This window comes from Conger conger, chromosome 19, assembly GCF_963514075.1.
Source record: "Conger conger chromosome 19, fConCon1.1, whole genome shotgun sequence".
NCBI classification, from domain to species: domain Eukaryota; kingdom Metazoa; phylum Chordata; class Actinopteri; order Anguilliformes; family Congridae; genus Conger; species Conger conger.
Window position 1 is genome coordinate 13,567,818 of NC_083778.1, and position 12,996 is coordinate 13,580,813.

The 12,996-nt window shown below is 48.6% G+C and overlaps 1 long non-coding RNA gene across 2 annotated transcripts; it reads left to right on the forward strand.

Annotated features, from left to right (window-relative positions):
- The first annotated feature begins 7,538 nt into the window (after positions 1 to 7,538).
- LOC133119131 (uncharacterized) lies at positions 7,539 to 12,996 on the forward strand. Of its 2 annotated transcripts, XR_009706491.1 has the most exons (3): positions 7,539 to 9,752; positions 11,479 to 11,578; positions 11,764 to 12,996. It is a non-coding gene; the product is annotated as an uncharacterized LOC133119131 (long non-coding RNA). The 2 variants fall into 2 exon arrangements; XR_009706490.1 differs by having other exon boundaries at positions 11,479 to 12,996.

A 12,996-nucleotide genomic window follows, 5' to 3' on the forward strand; every position in this document is an offset into this window, starting at 1 on the left:
ACTGACCCAAGATTTTATTTCTAATTGTCCGTGGTGTTCCTGTGAATGTTTTATTTTATTTTATTTTATTTTTAAACGAAACTATTCGGGTTGGCTTGGTTGGAGCATACAGTATATCACAAATTATGTGAGTATATTATCTCTCAAAACATTTGTGTGTGTGGAACCTAAGGCTAACAATCCGATATTGTGGGATAATATTGCACTTTATAAATGTAATTATTTCCAGATCTATCATCTAGTTGTTTGCAATTGCAATTATGTTTTACGCATTCATTTAAGGCTTCTAGCACTTGATAAATGTTACATTTGCATTTACAAGTAAGCAAGCAAACGAGCCGCAATGCTTTAACAGCACATTCGATTCTACTGGTTTCCATGGTGCTGCATTTTTCTGATATAATTTCGCTTTGGCGATGACTTTCATCGCGACTGGATGACAGCACTTCATCCGTCTGGACTGTGGCAGTGCTGATCGATAGAAAATGTTATTTCATTTTCAACACTGGAAAACGTTAACTGGTGTTAACATCTGCAAAAACACAACATTTGCAATGAGCGAATGTGTTGGGGCCCCTGTCATCACCAGAATCCATCCGTGCCTGAATTGTTTTTTATTGTTCTGTATTACAATGTGTGATCCTCTCTGAGACCATATATATTTTTGTTATGTTAATATAGTACAGTATATACACTCAGTTAGCACTTTATTAGGAACACCTATACTCCTACTTATTCATTTGATTATCTAATCAGCCAACTTTGTGGCAGCAGTGTGAGGCCGATACTGGTCAGGAGCTTCAGACAATGTTCACATTCACCATCAGAATGGGGATTTCGATCGTGGCATGATTGTTGGTGCCAGATGGGCCGGTTTGAGTATTTCTATCACTGCTGATCTCTAGAGTTTGCAGAGAATGGTGCAAAAAAAACTAAAAGCATCCAGTGAGCAGATGTTCTGTGGGCAAAAATGTATTGTTAATGAGAGACGTGAGAGGAGAAGGGCCAGACTGGTTGAAGGTGACAGTAACGCAAATAACCACACATTACAACAGTGGTATGTAGATGGGCATCTCTGAACACACAAAGCTTCAAAGCTCTTAATACCAAAGTTTATTAATACCTAATAAACTGCTCACTGAGTATATATATGCTACCTCTAGGTCTAATATTTATATTATTATTACCTTTATAATACATTTTGTATTTTTGGGATATTTTACTGGCTAGCTTTAGCTACTGTAGCCTCTACTCCAGTTACCTTGTGAGCTATTTTAGTAGAGGATTGGAGAAAACCACAAGGTAAAATATAGTTGGTTAGTTGGTTTCGTAGTTGTTAAGCTCTAAGGTTGATTTATTTATTGGCTGTCCTCCATACTCATGGCATTGAAGCTATTTTAGCTGAAACTGGAATAGTTACATATTGTAAAAAAAAAGAAAGAAGTAATTTATTGTTCACAAGTTTACCTGTTTTTCCCACATATTTGAATTTTTTTAGAAACATTGCGTTTGACACAATGGTGTCCCTTAATTTTGCCAATAAGCCATGAGCCATATTTTTTACAGTACCTACGCCTTTTCTATACATTACTCCTTCACAAATATACAAAATAGTAATACATTTATAATTATTTTTTTATGCAAGCCCAGTAGTTTAGGTGAACAGTGCATGCATTTTAAAAATATATATTTATGCTCTGGAATTAAATAAAATAATTACATTTTAAAAAAGCTCCTTGACACCAGACTACTCTTTAAAAGTCTCTGATCAACATTACCTAATTTCCAAAAACCTTTTTTGCAGTAAACTTCAATACTGCTTTTAGCATCTCAGTCTTAACAAATATTTGCGGTTTGGGAGGGGAGTGATTCGGGAAACAGTGGGTCTGCAGATTTGTTTCTCCTGAAGGGCCTCGAAACATTAAATTTGAAATTTGAAAATTTGTACAGAGTTTCCATCGAGCACGGCTATAATTGGGCCAACATTAAGATTAATCTTCGGGACGTCTCCCTTCTCTCTTCAGCATTGAAATCTGAAACTGTTTTTTTACATTTTCAAGGGAGGGGGGCTCCAAATTGTGATTTCTCTAATGCACGTTCCCAGAGATGGGCTTCAGGCTATGAGGCCAAATTCCCTCTGCAGTTTTGTGTGGCTCAGGCTTGGCCTCTTCCTTGCAGAATTATGAAGGATATTTTTTAATAAAAAATAAAGTTGTGTGACTGACAGAAAATCCAAGCATCTCAGACCACGTTTTCATTCGCTGGGCTTTGTCTCTGAGTAAGAGGATTCACGTTTTATTGTGAATTTCGTTAAGAGGGTCATTGGTGGCCAAAAGAAGCTCACATAAGTGTGTGTGTGTGTGTGTGTGTGTGTGTGTGTGTGTGTGTGTGTGTGTGTGTGTGCACTAATTACTGCAGTCACTTTCGCACGGGGAGTTCGCGTGAGAGTTTGAACGCGGACGAGTGGATGGATCGTTGTGCCGTAAAACCCAGCAGTGCTGTAAATATGAAGGTGAAAGAGCCGGGGGAATCGGATGGAGACGAGTGGCACACCTCTGAGCTCCAGGGGACGGGTGAGGATCGAGACGCTGGGACCCTTACGGCTCACGTCTGCCTGCGTCACGCCAGCGCCTCTGCTCCCGACAACCAGAGGGCCAAGCGGTGCGTCATTCCTGAGGAAGAGCGCCACCTGCTGGCCCAGCTGTCCGATGCGTCCCGGTCCAGCTCTGGCTGGATTCAGCCCGTCTCTCCCACTGCAGAGCCTGTGTTCCCCGGTTGTTGAAAAGCTCGAAAGCAGGCATTTCGCCTCGCGAGTGGCGGTCCCAGCCGTGCACCCACCTGTATTACCCTCCCCAAACGCTTTTTACTGTAAGATCACAAATATGACTTTACAGTACATTTCATTTAGCCAGACGCCTTTATGCAAAGCAGCGTGCATAACAGTGCATATCAAGGTCATGCAGCAAACAACCGAACACACCAGATATGGCACAGTTCATATATGATTTATATATACGCAAGGTATACACAAAGTACACAAGGCAGATAGGCCAAGTCTGTAACTACCTAACCAAGACAACTACAACTTGAGGAAATACAGTCCCGAGACAAATACAAATTCAGAAGTCCTAGATTTAGGACACAAGGACACACTGCAGAGGGCAATTTGGCCTCATAGCCTGACTGAATATTGTGGGGAAAAAAAAAAGCATTACAAAAAGTCTACTCTTCAAAGGGCAAAACTGCTGAACTAGACGGACACAGGCTTCCTTGCAGTACACGAGCTTCCCGGTGTTTTTTCAGGAAGCTTGTGCAGTGCCCTTTGCGATCACAGGCGGTCCACAAACTTTAAGTGGCACTTTTTGTTTCAAAAGCCTCACAACTTAAGGACGAAAAAGTATAGAGACAACCACAGGGCAAATGCCTTCTGAAAACATACCAAAGCCAGTCTTTTAGAAAGATATCCATCCTCACCACCTTTCATCAGTCATAGGACCCCGATGATAAACCAGTCACGCCTCCCAGAGAAATCAAAGTGTTGTCTGTGATTAAACGAAGTCGAGCGATGGCAGACTGGTAGTTTCCTTCGTTTAAAAAAAAAAAAAAAACGGAACTGTGTTTTACAATGCGTTTTTTTTTCTCCGGTTAGGAAAACCCCCTGCTCCTTGTGCCGTGTCTGGCGCGCTGAACTCGGTCTCTGCTCGGGCAGGCCTCGTTGTGTGGCGGTTTTTTGTGGTGCATTGTCGCTTAATTCCGTGTTATTTTGCAAATGGAATAAAATGCACTCCTCTGTCCCATTATGCCAGGCCCCGCTCAACACACTGTCAGGAACCCATTAGGCGAGTTCAACTCCTAACATCGTTTGCAGATTGATGACTAATTCTCGCCCGAGTATATATTCAAGAAACCATTTATTCTTTCCAGCCAGAGAACAATAACGATAGGCTCCCATTTTACCGTTGCAAATGTTTATACTGTTGCATGTTCTGAGTCCAATAACCCGTACCGCCCACACGATGATTTCGGGTTATTCCTTCTGCTTTTTGAGAGAGCTGCTCGTAGCCTGTTCGAATGTACTCTTGTCCGCCTGGATTGTGGCGCTGTGATTACAAAGCTATTGTCAAAAACAATATATGAAAGGTCCAGGGCCACAAGGGCACAGTCTTGACTGCGATTAGCATCGTTGTGTGAAGTGAACACCCTTCGTGTTTCGTGGCTAAGTGGAAGATGTTAATTTGTGCTCCTCTCCACGACAAGAGGGGAGTACTTCAGGTCCCCTAATGTAACAACAGTGTGCTTTCCTAAACAATCAAAGCATGTTTTAACAGCGAGTTGCACTCTCCCCGGCATCCACGCACGCATATTAGACACACCATGTGAACTAAAAGCCCCAAACATTCAGACACACACACACACACACACACTTACACAGGAGAGGAACGTCTTACGGGTCGAGTTTTGTACTCCTTCCACAAAAGAGTATTCTAGCTGAAGTTATCCACACTATGTGTAGGGTGGCGTTGGAAGCCAAACGTGGACCGTATGTTGAGACAGACACTGAAAGTGTGTCACGGAGGTCAGCTCAGAGACCTTTGGACTGTGAAGTCTTGCCAGGCGCACTATCAAAGATAAAGATATTAAAAGTGCCTGAAAAGATACAAACGCTTGTCGCTGGGGTGGAACCCGATAGGTACATAAAATTGCACCCCTAGCCAGCAATATATAATTAATTTGTGGCTTTTTTTTTTTTTTTTTTTTTGCTTGGAAAACATACTCATTTGTACCCAGAGAGAACATGCTGTACTTTCAGGGGACATTCGGGAAATTTGATCCTTTTTTTGAGGAATAAAACTGTTCCTCCACCGTCGCTTTATTTCTGAGAGTGCAGCACGCGGCAGGTGCTTACACGCTCATTACGGTAAGCTTGTTACTTACCGTCATTTTAATGTGTTTAAGTAGTTTTATTTGACAGGCAATCTTTTATGAATGTGAAAATACGGGTGTCAGGTCGTGCTGGAGTGAATTAATTCTGGCGCAAATTGCCGGGTCTGATTTTTTTTGTCTTGTCTTGAAGGGGTTAAGTCCCGGTCCTTGTGGTGAAAGTACGAGCACTGATAAATGCTCACTTTTCAGTGCCTTTCAGCTCATTTGCAATGTGAAATGCTGGGGCCTTAAAACGCAATGCTAACCCAAGACATTACCCCCCCCCCCCCCTCCCTCCCTCCCTCCCTCCCGAACACAACCGACACACACTCGCACGCCCGTTTCGCGCGGGCAAACACACTTTTCTTTTTTTTTTTATTCTTTTTTTTTTCATGCGGACTCCGGAGAAAGCGCTGGAACCGGCGAATCCGCTCCGGCTCCTCTGGTCGGCCGCTGCCGCCTCTCCTCCGGGGAGCCCGTCCACAAAATGGCTCCCGCTCCTTGCTTCTCCACTCCCCCTGCGTCCATTTTGTTTGCCTTTGCCAGAGCTGGCAGGTAGCAGGAGGAGAGAGAGAGAGAGAGAGAGAGAGGGGATGGACGTGTAGGAGGAGGAGAGAAGGGGCTTGACTGGAGGGAGGAGGGGGGCGGGTGGGGTAATGGATAGTGATAGGAATACCGAATCTGCCCTTTCTTATTTACAGGCTTAATTGTTGCCGACTGACTGCATACAAACAAGCGGCTCTGCAGCGCCCCTGGACCGTCTCCACATCCTCCTTCTCAAAGAGCTGACCTTGGTCGGGCGCCACGAACAGTTCTTTTCCATTGGCTCGAAAAAAAACCTTCTGGCAAGTTCCGCGGCGACGGAGGGCCACGACGCCCCCCCGCCCCCCCCCTCGGCCCCCGAAGCGGCTGACGGTGCAGGAGAGCCCCGTAGCGAGGCGCTCGGCCCCCCTCGGGCCCAGCCGGGGAGGCCCCCACCAGGGCTTGGGTTACGCGGGGCATATGGCGCGCCGGTCCGGGGGCTGCCAGGCGCACAGCTCTCCAGCAGGGCCGGTCTCCGGGATGCTAAAGCTGCTCCTCTCTCCCCCCCCCCCCCCCGCTTTCTGCTCGAGGCGCCGCTCCTCTTTAACCCCGCCGTCTGCCCGCGCCCACCGCCGCCCCGCCCGCAATATGGCCGCCGTATTGCGGCCGCGCTGTGAACGGGACGCGGCGGCCCGGGTCCTGTTGCACGCGCCGCTCCCCGCCGCCGACCGGGAGGCTCCTGTAAGGGACACGTTTCCGACACGGGCTCCTCTCCGTGCCGCGGGACGGCGGTCCCTCAGGCCTGCCTTTGCTTATGGTTATACAGAACAGATGGCAGCACAGCATGGTAATATGTCTCTCGCACAGACACACTGGCACACGTCAGTACACACGCACACGCTTGTACCCACACACACACACACACACACGCACTTCCCACATATATGTACACACACACACACACACACATGCACACGCACTTCCCACGCGCATGTCCACACACACACACACACACACTCACACACTTCCCACACACATGTACAGACACCCCACACACATGCACTTCCCATGCAGACGTACCCACACACACACCCCACACACACACACACACACACACACACACACACACACGCACTTCCCACACAGACGTACCCACACACACACACCCCACACACACACACACACACGCACACAGTTCAAGAGAAGCCTCAGACGGGACTGAACCTCTTGACTCTTGCATGCTGTCACACGATTGGCTGATTTAAGTGTTTGTGGGTACATGCTGATATACAGGTCTATACAATGCCGATAATGTCTCCCTAATGAAGTGCTCAGTGAGTGTGTAACACGCTGTGTGGAAGCAGCTCGGTGCTCAGTGAGTGTGTAACACGCTGTGTGGAAGCTCAGTACGTGTCTAACACGCTGTGTGGAAGCAGCTCGGTGCTCAGTGAGTGTCTAACACGCTGTGTGGAAGCAGCTCGGTACTCAGTGAATGTGTAACGCGCTGTGTGGAAGCTCAGTGAGTGTCTAACACGCTGTGTGGAAGCAGCTCGGTGCTCAGTGAGTGTCTAACACGCTGTGTGGAAGCAGCTCGGTGCTCAGTGAGTGTCTAACACGCTGTGTGGAAGCAGCTCGGTGCTCAGTGAATGTGTAACACGCTGTGTGAGAGCAGTAGGGCTCAGTGAGTGTGTGGAAGCAGCTCGGTACTCAGTGAGTGTGTAACACGCTGTGTGGAAGCAGCTCGGTACTCAGTGAGTGTCTAACACGCTGTGTGGAAGCAGCGCGGTGCTGGCGATAGGCGTGTGGCGATAGGCGTGTGGCATGCTCAGCACATGCTTGCGTAAGCAGCGGAGCGCAGGGGCATGTCCAGACAGACACGAGGGAACGGGCACCAGCTCTTTCAACGTCCACAGTTCCCTCCAGGACAGCAGGGTGCCGCCTGTGCTTTTATCAGCAGCCCTGTAGCCGAAATTAGGCCGGTCCCCTGACCGCTCCGACCTCTGCCACCAGTCCCAGGACAGGGAGAGAAGCGGGGGGGCGTTAGGGCGGGGTGGGTCGGTGGTAAGTAGAGACGATTTTTAAGCAAAAGGAGAGCAGCGAGAATATAAAACATTCATAAATTCATAAAGTATTCGTTTTACTTTGTAGTTTTTTTTTTTTCTCTTTGAAAGTTTATAATCTGTGGTTACACTGTTTTGTCAATAGATCATCTTCCGCCAGCTGTTGCCTCTGGAGCTGAAAGAACGGGCGGCCCGGCCTTCACTTGAACCCGAAGGCTTGCACTGGATGTTCCGGTCCGAACTCTTCGGCTTACGCGACTCTGTTTTGTGGCGCCCATGTTCGCTGGCAGCCTTGGAGTGGTCAGACTGTTCCTCGCTCCGACCTTTGAGCGTTTGTCGTGTACGGTACTGGACCCCCGTTTCAAAATGGATGCCTGCGAGATGCTGGACCAGAACGACATCAGGGAACAGAGAACAGAGAGGAGCCGTTGTGTCTTTCCTGCCAGACGGCTCTGTTAAGTTTCCTGGGCCGTCTTTTGAAATGATAATGCTTTCCCTCTGTTTTAGAACATTTGTTTGTTCTTCAGAGACGAGTCGACATCGCTAAAATGGCGGCTCCTAGGGGAAGGTCCTTTTTCATCCGCGTCGTTAGGAACAGTGAGTCGGGTCACGTACGAAGTTGTGCTGTTACTAAGGGAGTAGGATCCGGATCCAGACCTGGTTCTCTTTTCTCCTGGGTAAAGCTTTTGACGGGTTGGCCGGACTGTTTTCACACCTGACTCCCAGGTAAAGGGAGGGCGGAAAACCAGCGGTTTGTGGCCCTCGAGGGCCGTGATTTTCTGAACCCTGCTAAAGGAGCTCGTACCCAATTCCGTTACAAAGCTTGCGGTTTTTTTCCCAGGTACATTCTAATTCCCTTAAGCTTCACTTACCCGAGTGTTTCAGTCTCTGCAGTTTACCTGCAGTTTTGATGGGCCTCTGAAAGATCCATGCTGGATACAGATGCATGTAGATTTTTTTTTTAGTAATCTCTCAGAGGTTTTAATTAGCTGAGCTCGTAATCGGGCTGCTCTCATGCGCTGTGAACGGCGGAAAGTGAGCCGCGTCTCGTCTGGCGGCGCTCTGCGGAATGCAGTTCGTGTTAACCCGGGACTTCTGGGACGGATTCCGTTTCGTGTTCCTGTGCGATGTTGTCTTAAACCCGCCCTCAAACCCAATTCAGTTTGACGTGTTTATTTTAGCAAGGGCAGGCACTTGCCTGTCGAGCCAGCGAACGGCAGTCGAACCATCAAAACGTTTGGCCTCCTCCTCGGGGAGAAGAGTTCAGATCACGGGGGGAAGGACGGAGGCAGCGGCTGCACACTGAAAGTGTCTGACCTGAACCGCAGTGCTACTGTCAGCACGGCTCACTGTTCTCCTGCCTGGTTTCAGCCCACCTGTGTGTGTGTGTGTGTGTGTGTGTGTGTGCGTGTGTGTGCATGTGTGTGTGTGTGTGTGTTCATGTGTCAGACAAATGCTAACTTAAAACAAGCTAATATTTTCAACTTGAGGAAAAAAAACAAAAAAACTTGTTGTCTCATTGCGAGATTAAAACCCTTTTTTTTTTTTTTTGCTGTGTGTCGGTGTGTGGCACCTCAGAACAGGGGAATGCTCCTCTGAGCGTCTCGCCCCGAGCGTGTAGGTTACCGGGAGGTTACCACGTCTGCCTGCTCCCTGAATACCCCTGACCTCCAGCCCGTAACCGGATCTTATCGGCTGCCCCTCCTATAAATAGCCCCTCATGCCTCTGCTCCATTAACCTGGGGCTGCAGTCTGGGAGTCCCTTTTTAAAGCGTGCCTCTGTCTGTCTGCGCTCCTCCGGCATGCTCTGGGCTCTGGGGCCGGTGTCGATGACAGGGGTGGGGAAGGGTAGACGGGCGGGGTGGCCGCCCCATACCCCCCCTCGACAGCAGACCTCCGCACTCCCAAAATGTGCTCAGCCTTTAGCTTCACGTAGGCTCACGTCCACATTAACATCGTTATTGCGACAGAGATCAGATCAGTCGGTCGGCTGTACAGTTATAGCACAGGTAAAGAAGCCGACACCAACACTAATTTGATGTGATTAAATGTAATTTGCTAACAACACATGACCGTGTGTCGTATTGTAATTGCGAGAGGTATCCCACCGACTTTATCCCTGTTGATTTATTCTTTCTCTCTCCACCCAGGAGCTGAATGGGTGTTTGGACTGGACTGCTCGTTGTTGTCATTCGGAGGTGGTTAAGGAACGAGTCGATCTCCACCGTCGTTTTGCGTGGAGTTGAGGTGAGCAAGAGGTGACTCAGGAGATGTGGGTGGAGCAACAGCAGGGGGGACTCATTTTCTAAAGCTAACACCATTTACACAGTTTTAGGCTGAGTGTTTATCTGCTGTTTAACAGGGCAAATTTATATGTTGTTAATTTAGGGTGTTGCCTGATGTGTCAGCGCTCTCTCTCACTCTTTCTCTCTCTCTCTCTCTCTCTCTCTCTCTCTCTCTCGAATGTGTGTGAAGTCACGCCTCCTGGCGTAGAGTGGCATGTGTAAGATCAGAGGAGCTCACACAAAATGGCCGCCAGGCTGGCCAGAGATTAAACAGACTGTGCATCTGTATGCAGACTGTGCCCGTGAGTTAAGTGACAGCCACAGTAGCCCATTGTGCTGTCACTCAAACCCCACTGAACCTAGGCAACACAGCTCTCGTTCCTCATACTGAGTCATTGCTACAAATCCTAGAGGCCCCAGGGAAACACCATTATGCAGCAGGGTAAAGCAATGTCGATACCAGTTACTGCTTATTCATGCTAAACACTGTGTGTTTGTGCAAAGTGCTAATCGGCACAGCACATTTTTGTGTTGCATAATTCGATCTGTTTTGGCTCACGTTGCCTGAGTAAGATGTGAAAATATCCAGAAGATATTCTGTATGCATGTTCATAAATGTGAATTGAGGACACAAGTAGTGTTGTCACATACAGTGTTTATCCTGTCTGTGTGTGTATGTTGTAATTGTGCATTCATGTGAAGCGCTATTTACAGTCTATGTGACCCTGCGATGAGATCACAGTTGGAGCGGTTAGATATTTTGAGAGAGTTGTACTTTCTTCAGAAGACAACTTTGCATTAGTCACCTTTGTGGGATGAGGTCACCTCACCTCAGTTCAGTCTGAGGTGAGCCACACACCAACCCCTCTACAAAGAGTCAGTGAATCATAACCACAGCCTAGTATGGCTTCTGTGTGTGTGTGTGTGTGTGTTTGTGTGTGTGTGTGTGTGTGTGTGTGTGTGTGTGTTTGTTTGTGTGTGTGTGTGTGTGTCTTTGTTTGTGTGTGTGTGTGTGTGTGTGTGTGTGTGTGTATGTGTGTGTGTGTGTGTGTGTGTGTGTGTGTGTGTGTGTATGTGTGTGTGTGTGTGTGTGTGTGTGTGTGTGTGTGTGTGTGCACATGCCTGTGTGAACAGAATACTCACATCGCCACCTTTCTTTCTTTCTTTCTTTCTTTCCCTCTTTCTCTCTCTCGTCTGTGTGATGAATGCATCCATGACATTTTACACACAGCCTACTGCTCTTGGCACAACGCAGTTAATTATACATTTCTGTCTTCCAATTAATCGCAAAGTAAATATCGGAGCGGATTGATTTCTTTTCTGCTCTTGAGTGCTGATTTTCCATCGGCGGCCGCATCAGTCACAGATATTGCTGTTGGCCTCTCGTCTTGAGGAGATTCCTCGTGCCGTGCATTTGAAGGAAAGGTGTTGTTTTCTGTGGCCTTCCTTGAGAGGAGGAAAGTAAGGTCTTAACTGGCTGCATGTGAGGGGGGGAGGGTCACAGTAATGGGGGTGTGCTGAGGTGCCCTGTGTAAACACGGGCGTGCAGGTTGGGGTGCGTGGGGTATCCCATCCCCACATTGACCGGGCAGCCAAGCTGGAGACCAGGGGGACCCCGTTTGGAGAGAATTGGGGGTGTTGGGCAGGGACGGTGGCGTTAACCAGCTGTGATGGATGTTTCCACGCAGGGTCGCGCTGGCGGGGTGGAGGGCCGGCCCAGCTCCCCTCCCTGCAGGCCTGCTCTGGAGCGGTCCCGCTGCCAACACTCCTGTCCCAGAGACTGCACAGGTCAGCCAAGCCTCCTGCCCCCTCTCACTGTGTCCCCGCAGGGGCATACAAAATGGAGGGGGGGGTCACATGACATCTGTGACATCTGTGACATTGTTCAGTGATACGTACCTTGTTGTCTGCAGTGTCGGGCAGTGCCGTGTGTTCATGCTTGTTGTTGTTGTTGTTCCCTTTCCCTCTTTCAGGTGTGAGGTTACCTGTGAGGTGACACCCAGTGGGTGTGCCCTGCTGGCCTGTTACCGGTATCCTGTCATGGTTTAGAGGTAAACCCCTTCACCTGTCTGTAGTCATGGTTTAGAGGTAAACCCCTTCACCTGTCTGTAGTCATGGTTTCGGGGTAAACCCCTTTACCTGTCTGTAGTCATGGTTTCGGGGTAAACCCCTTTACCTGTCTGTAGTCATGGTTTCGAGGTAAACCCCTTTACCTGGTAAGAATGTGAAAGAGGGGGAGTCAGTCCCTGGCCTCTCCTCTGTGACTCACACCCTTGCAGTGTGCTTTGTGTGTGTGTGTGCGTGAGTGAGTGAGTGTGTGTGTGTGTGAGTGTGAGTGTGTGTTTGTGTGTGTGGAGTGTGTGTGGAGTGTGTGTGTGTGTGAGTGTGTGTGTGAGTGTGTGTGTGTGTGTGTGTGTGTGTGTGTGAATGTGTGTGTGTGTGAGTGTGTGTGTGTGCATTTGTGTCTATTTCTCTTTTCCCCTGCCAGAACCGGAGACCCGCGGCTGACCACAGGAAGCAGAACGGTGGTGGGTGGAAAAAAAAAAGACTGTCCTTTGGGGTGAGGTAGTAGGTTGTATAGTTTTAGGGTCACGCCCTTCCCGTCAGATAACTATACAACTTACTGTCTTTCCTGAAGTGGCTGTAACGTCGTCGCCGGTGATCTCGTCTGGCCTCTGCTTCTCCACGCTCGTGGCCCAGGGCGGTCTTCTCTCTCCGTTTCTTTACTCTCCGGTCGGTTGTGTCGGACAGGGTGGGACGAAAGGGTACCGTCCTCGAGTTCTGTAGCCCTCCTCCCTCCTCCCTCTGTTGATGCTCGCACAGGTTGAGGTAGTAGGTTGTGTGGTTTCAGGGTAGTGATTTTGCCCCATCAGGAGTTAACTATACAACCTACTGCCTTCCCTGTGGGGCAACAAAGCAGCGCTCCGCACCCCGTAGCAGGGGGCCCCGTGACCGCAGTCCCGTTCCCTGAGGAGCAGGGGGGAGCAGTTTACCAGAAGAAGAGCTTTTAATACCTGCAGAGGTGCGCCTTGGGATACACTCACACCGTCAGTAGTGCCAGTCGGGGGTTATGGGAGGAATGGAGCGGTGTGTTTGTCTTTACGTTCCTTCAACTGCTTCAGTTCGGTGAGCTTTTTTTTGAATTACCTTTGTAAATGCATCATACATTGTGGAAATTATAGCTCAATAAAAAACGTTTTTTTTGA